The sequence below is a fragment of the Crocuta crocuta genome, unplaced genomic scaffold, assembly GCF_008692635.1.
Source record: "Crocuta crocuta isolate KB4526 unplaced genomic scaffold, BGI_CrCroc_1.0 scaffold1373, whole genome shotgun sequence".
In the NCBI taxonomy this organism is placed as follows: domain Eukaryota; kingdom Metazoa; phylum Chordata; class Mammalia; order Carnivora; family Hyaenidae; genus Crocuta; species Crocuta crocuta.
In genome coordinates, this window is record NW_027530659.1 from 138,769 (window position 1) to 144,768 (window position 6,000).

Below are 6,000 nucleotides of genomic sequence, written 5' to 3' on the forward strand. Positions count from 1 at the left end.
CAACAATGCATAAGTATTCCAATTTCTTCAAATCCTTGCTAACACTTGTGATTTTTTGTTATAATAGCCATCCTAATAGGTATTAGGTAGTATCTCATTTTGGTTTTGATTTGCATTTCTGTGCTGGTTAGTGATGCTGGGCACCTATTTATACACCTCCTGGCCATTTGTTTGTCTTCTTTAGAGAAATGTCTACTCAACCCCTTTGCCTACTTTTCATATTTCATTTTTTGCTATTGAGTTGTGGGAATTCTTTATGTATTTTGGGTATTAGCTGTCCATTTCCTCTCATTCTGTAGTTTGCATTTTCTTTTTTTTTTTTTCATTTACAATTTACTAGCTCTTGGGGCGCCTGGGTGGCTTAGTCGGTTGGGTGTCCGACTTTCGCTCAGGTCATGATCTCGCGGTTCGTGGGTTCGAGCCCCGCGTCGGGCTCTGTGCTGACTGCCAGCTCAGAGCCTGGAGCCTGTTTCAGTCTGTGACTCCCTCTCTCTCTGACCCTCCCCTGCTCACACTGTCTCTCTCTCTCTCTCCTAGAAATAAATAAAAAAAAATAAAAAAAAAAAACAATTTACTAGCTCTTCCAGTGTTTCACAGTGATACAGGGGTTTCAATGATGTAATATGAATGGGCCAGAAGGTGAACCTATATTGAACAAATGTCTTGACTGAGTCGGCCTATTGATGTAATTTTTTGATCTATTTGCTAAGAAGTGTTAAACTGTCTTCCGTCCAGGCAATCTCATAGTTCACAGGAGGGAATGTAAATGTCCTTAAAGTTGGAGAGGAGTAAGCCCATGATTTGCTGATTACACTATCTCATACTGGTTATTTGTTATGGCCCTAGAGAGGCAGTAGGCTAGAAAGATTCCAATCAGCTGGAAGCAAGAAACTCCAAAGGAAATTCCCGCAACCACTCCCATTTCTGACTCTATAATGGTCATCACCTTTATAAAACAACCTTCATTGTTTACTTTATCAGCATCTCTCTGTGGAGAACAATTTTCAAGTTTGCAGCAACTCTTGGGAAATCCTTTTTCTGAGTAGTAATTAGTATCCTTCCAATCTCTATAGTCGGTGACACTACAATAATGCAACATATTTTGAATCTTGTCTACAGCATCACTTCTATAATTCCTGTAGAGTTATACTGCTTTATAGTTTTCTCATAATTATTCTTAAAACTGTTCTTAATCTAATGTCTAAAAACAAATCCTACGATGGCAGCAACCAGTTCAACCAAAAAAATGAGAGTCAGAAACATTGCATACAGTTTTAGCATTCATGCAGAAGCTCGGCAGGTAGCAAAACAGCCAAAGGTGCCCATAAGAATAATGACAGTGCCGGCGCCAATAAGCACGAAGGGGACATTGGTGGCCTTCTCATTTAAAAGGGAAAAATAATTCTCCAGGCTCACCTTGCCCCAAATGCCAATGTCAAGAAGGATAACACCAGTGATCCAGAAGATGAAAGTGTAGATCAACAGGACGTTCTTGAAACAAGTAATGACTGGTTTAGTCTGCAGTCTCCAAGAGGGGGACGCCATGACTAGCTCAGCACCCTGCCCCGCAGCACCAGGCGAGCGGAACAGAGCGAGAAAGACGCAGAGTCCCCGAGTCTCCCCGGAAACTTACGAGATTCTACAACTGAGAAGAGCCGGAAACACTGTACAATTTCAAAATGTAGTTTGCATTTTCATTCTGTTGATTATTTCCTTNTCTATTCTTGCTTTTGTTGCCTGTGGCTTTGGTGCTGTATCCAAGAAATCAATTCCTTGAGTTCAGCCCTGCGTCGGGCTCTGTGCTGACAGCTTAGAGCCTGGAGTCTACTTCGGATTCTGTGTCTCCCCCTCTCTCTGCCCCTCCCCCAAGTATGCTCTGTCTCTCTCTCTGTCTCTCAATAATAAATAAACATTAATTTTTTAAAAATTACATTATAAGGATACCAGTCAGAATGGATTAGGCCCCAGTCCAACAGCCTCATTTTAACTTAATCACCTATTTGAATGCCCTTTATCCAAATATAATCACTTTCTGAGATACCAGAGGTTAGTGCTCCAANTCCATCAAAGGACATGTTTCCAAGTTATTCTAACATTCATGGTGAGGTAAAACTTATAATGGCCAAATTTCACTTTGTTATGGAAATCTGGGGAATCTGACACTCATCTATTTTTACTTATTATAATATACCATTTTATGAATTCATAGATGGTGACATGAAGATGATTGATTGTAAATCTGCAAAAGATGTCCATATAATGCCCAAAACTCAAGTATATGAGTAGCATCCTTTAAAAAAAAATTAATGTTTGTTTATCTTTGAGAGACAGAGAGAGACAGAGCATGAGCAGGGGAGGGGTAGAGAAAGAAGGAGACACAGAATCTGAAGCAGGTTCCAGGCTCTGAGCTGTCAGCAAAAAGCCTGACTCGGGGCTCGAACTCACAAACCAGGATATCATGACCTGAGCTGAAGTCAGACACTCATCTGACTGAACCACCCAGGGGCCCCATCAGTAGCCTGCTTTACCACAGCATTTATTTACCCATCTGGAACTTGCTTTAAGGTTTCTGTGACCACTGCCTTTACTGTAAATAGTGTGATAGTTTGAATAATGCCCCCTCCTAAATATGTCAATGTTTTGATCCCTGAAACCTATCAGTACGTTGCTTTACAGGGCAAAAAGCTACTTTGCTAATATAATTAAGTTAAGGCTCTTAAAATGGGAAGATTCTCCTGGATTATGCAGATAGACCCAATACAAGTGTAGGAACCTTAGAAGAGTAACAAGAAGGTAAAAGAAGAAAGAGATAGGGCAATGGAATCAAAGGTTAGAGTGATGCAAGGAAAGAGCCATGAGCCAAGAAATGCAGGAATACTATAAAGCTCAAAAAAGGCAAGGAAGAGTGGCTCAGTTGATTAAGCATCTGACTCTTGATTTCAGCTCAGGTCATGATCTCACAGTTCATGGGATCCATGAGATATTCACTGAGAGCACAGAGCCTGCTTGGGATTCTCTCGCTTTCTCTCTGTTCCTCTCCCCTCACATGCACACACACTCTCTCTGTTTCGCTCTCTCTAAAAATTAACATTTTTTAAAAGACAAGGAAAGGGGCGCCTGGGTGTCTCAGTCAGTTATGCGTCTGACTTCTGCTCAGGTCAATCAAAAGAAGAATATCCATATCATAGGAATTCCTCAAGAAGAAAGAGAGAAAGGGGCTAAAGGGGTACTTGAACAAATTATAGCTGAGAACGTCCCCAATCTGGGTAAGTAAACAGACATTGAAATGCAAAAGGCACAGAGAACTCCCCTCAGATGTAACTTGAATCAATCTTCTTCACAACATATCATAGTGAAGCTGGCAAAATATAAGGACAAAGAGAGAATTCTGAAAGCAGCTAGGGATAAAAGGACCCTAACATACAAAGCGAGACATATCAGGGTGGTTGCAGACCTATCTCCTGAAACTTGGCAGGACGGAAATATGTATCCCAAAATCCTTTATCCAGCTAGCGTGTCATTCAGAATAGAAGGAGACATAAATGTTTTCCCAAACTAACAAAAATTGAAGGAATTCATCACCACTAAACCAGCCCTACAAGAAATCCTAAGGAGGACTCTCTGAGGAAAATGTTTCAAGAAACACAAGGTACCAGAGACATCACTACAAGCATGAATCCTACAGAGAACACAATGGCTCTAAATCCGTATTTGTCAATAATAACACTGAATATAAATGGACTAAATGCTCCAATCAAAAGACATAGGGTAGCAGAATGGATTTTAAAAAATGCATCTATTTGCTGTCTACAAGTGACTCATTTTAGACCTGAGGACACCTTCAGATTGAAAGTAAGGCGATGGAGAAATATCTATCATGACACTGGAAATCAAAAGAAAGATGGAGTAGCCATACTTCAGACAAACTGGACTTTAAAGTTAAGGCAGTAACAAGAGATGAGTAAGGGCATTATAATTACAGGGTCTATCCATCAGGAAGAGCTATCAATTATAAATATCTGCCCACCGAATTCGGAAGCACCCAAATACATAAAATGATTACTCACAAACAGAAAAAATCTTCTGGATAAGAATGTGCTAACTGCAGGGGACTTTAATACTCCACTAACCGCAATGGATAGATCAACTAGACAGAATATCACTAAAGAAACAATGGACTTGGGGGCGCCTGGGTGGCTCAGTCAGCTAAGCGTCTGACTTCGGCCCAGGTCATGATCTCATGGCTTGTGGGTTCGAGCCCCGCATCAGGCTCTTTGCTGACAGCTAGCTCAGAGCCTTGAGACTGCTTCTGATTCTGTGTCTCCCTCTTTCTTTGACCCTCCCCTGCTCAAGCTGTCTGTCTGTCTGTCTGTCTCTCTCTCTCTCTCTCTCAGAAATAAATAAAACATTTTAAAAAGGACAAAAAAAGAAACAATGGACTTGAACGGCACATTGGACCAGATGGACTTGACAGATATATTTAGAACTCTACATCCTGAAGCCATGGAATTCACTTTCTTTTCAATTGCACATGGTACATTCTCAAGATAGATCACATACTTGGTCAAAAAGCAGCCCTCAATAAATATAAAAGAATTGAGGTCACACCATGCACACTTTCAGATCACAATGCTATGAAACTTGAAATCAATCACAGGAAGAAGTCTGGAAAACCNCAATTCATGTAGAAATATCACTTAACAAAATTCAACACCCTTTCATCAGAACACTTGACACTCCAGGAATAGAAGGAATCTTCCTCAACAGAGTAAAGGCCATATATGGAAAGCCCACATCTAAACATCATATTCAATAGTCAAAGACTTAAAGCTTCTTTTTTTATGAAAGACAAGGATATCCACATTCCCCACTTCTATTTAACATGGTATTACAGGTTTCAGCTGTAACAATAAGTCAAGACAAAGAAAAAAAGGCATCTAAATTGTAATGGAAGAAACAAAATGATCTCTGCTCATATGGATGGCATATATGTAGAAAACCACAAAGATTCTTAAAAAAAACACAACCTCTTAAAGCTAAAATAAAAATTCATCAAAGTCGCAGGATTCAATATCAACACATCAAAATCGGTTGTATTTCTATACAATAAGAATGAACAATCTAAATAATTAAGAGGGGCGCCTGGGTGGCTCATTCAGTAAAGAATCTGACTGGATTGTGACTTCAAGCCCTGCATTGGGCTCTCTGCTGTCAGCAGGAACCACTTTGGATCCTCTGCCCATCCCTGCCCCAGTCCCCCTCCCCACCTCCATGCTTNTTAGAAGAGCATCAAAACAACACGATACATAAGAACACAATGAAGTAGACCAAAGACTGTACACTGAAAACACAAAACGTTGCTGAAACAAATTTAAAGATATAAATATATGGAAACACATCTCATGTTCATCAACTGTAAGATTTAACATTGTCAAGATTTCAATACTACCAAAAATGACCTATTGTATTCACTGCAATCCCTATCAAAGTCCCAATGATATATTCTACAAAAATAGAAAAACATATCCTAAACCTCATATGGAATCTCAAGGGGTCCAAAATAAAATAATCTTGAAACAAAAACAAAGTTGGCACTCATTCTTCCTAATTTCATTTTGACGTTTATTTATTATTGAGGGAGAGAGAGACAGAGCATAACCGGGGGAGGGGCAAAGAGGGAGAGACACAGAATCTTTAGCAGGCTCCAGGCTCTAAGCTGTCAGCACAGAGCCCAACACGGGCCCGAACCCACAAACCGCGAGATCATAAGCCGAAGTTGGAGGCTCAACTGACTGAGCCACCCAGGCGCCCCTCTTCTTATTTCAAAGTAAAGGTATTCTGGCAGCAATTCCAATGTGTGTGTGTGGGGGGGTCCCACACCAGTGAGAGATGCTTGGACACCAGCAGGGTGCCCTACAATTCAACTCAATTCTGACACTATCTATGTGGAAATAGCATCAGACCCTACAGGTTAAGGGCTCAGTTCTACAAGACGGTACC

General features: G+C 40.5%; 1 protein-coding gene and 1 pseudogene across 3 annotated transcripts in view; both read right to left on the reverse strand.

Moving 5' to 3' along the window:
* The window catches only part of GPRASP2 (G protein-coupled receptor associated sorting protein 2), a 118,764-nt gene that overhangs the window by 93,959 nt on the left and 18,805 nt on the right, over window positions 1-6,000 (reverse strand). The window lies entirely within an intron of this gene.
* LOC144235575 (tetraspanin-6-like) lies at window positions 588-1,605 on the reverse strand (annotated as a pseudogene).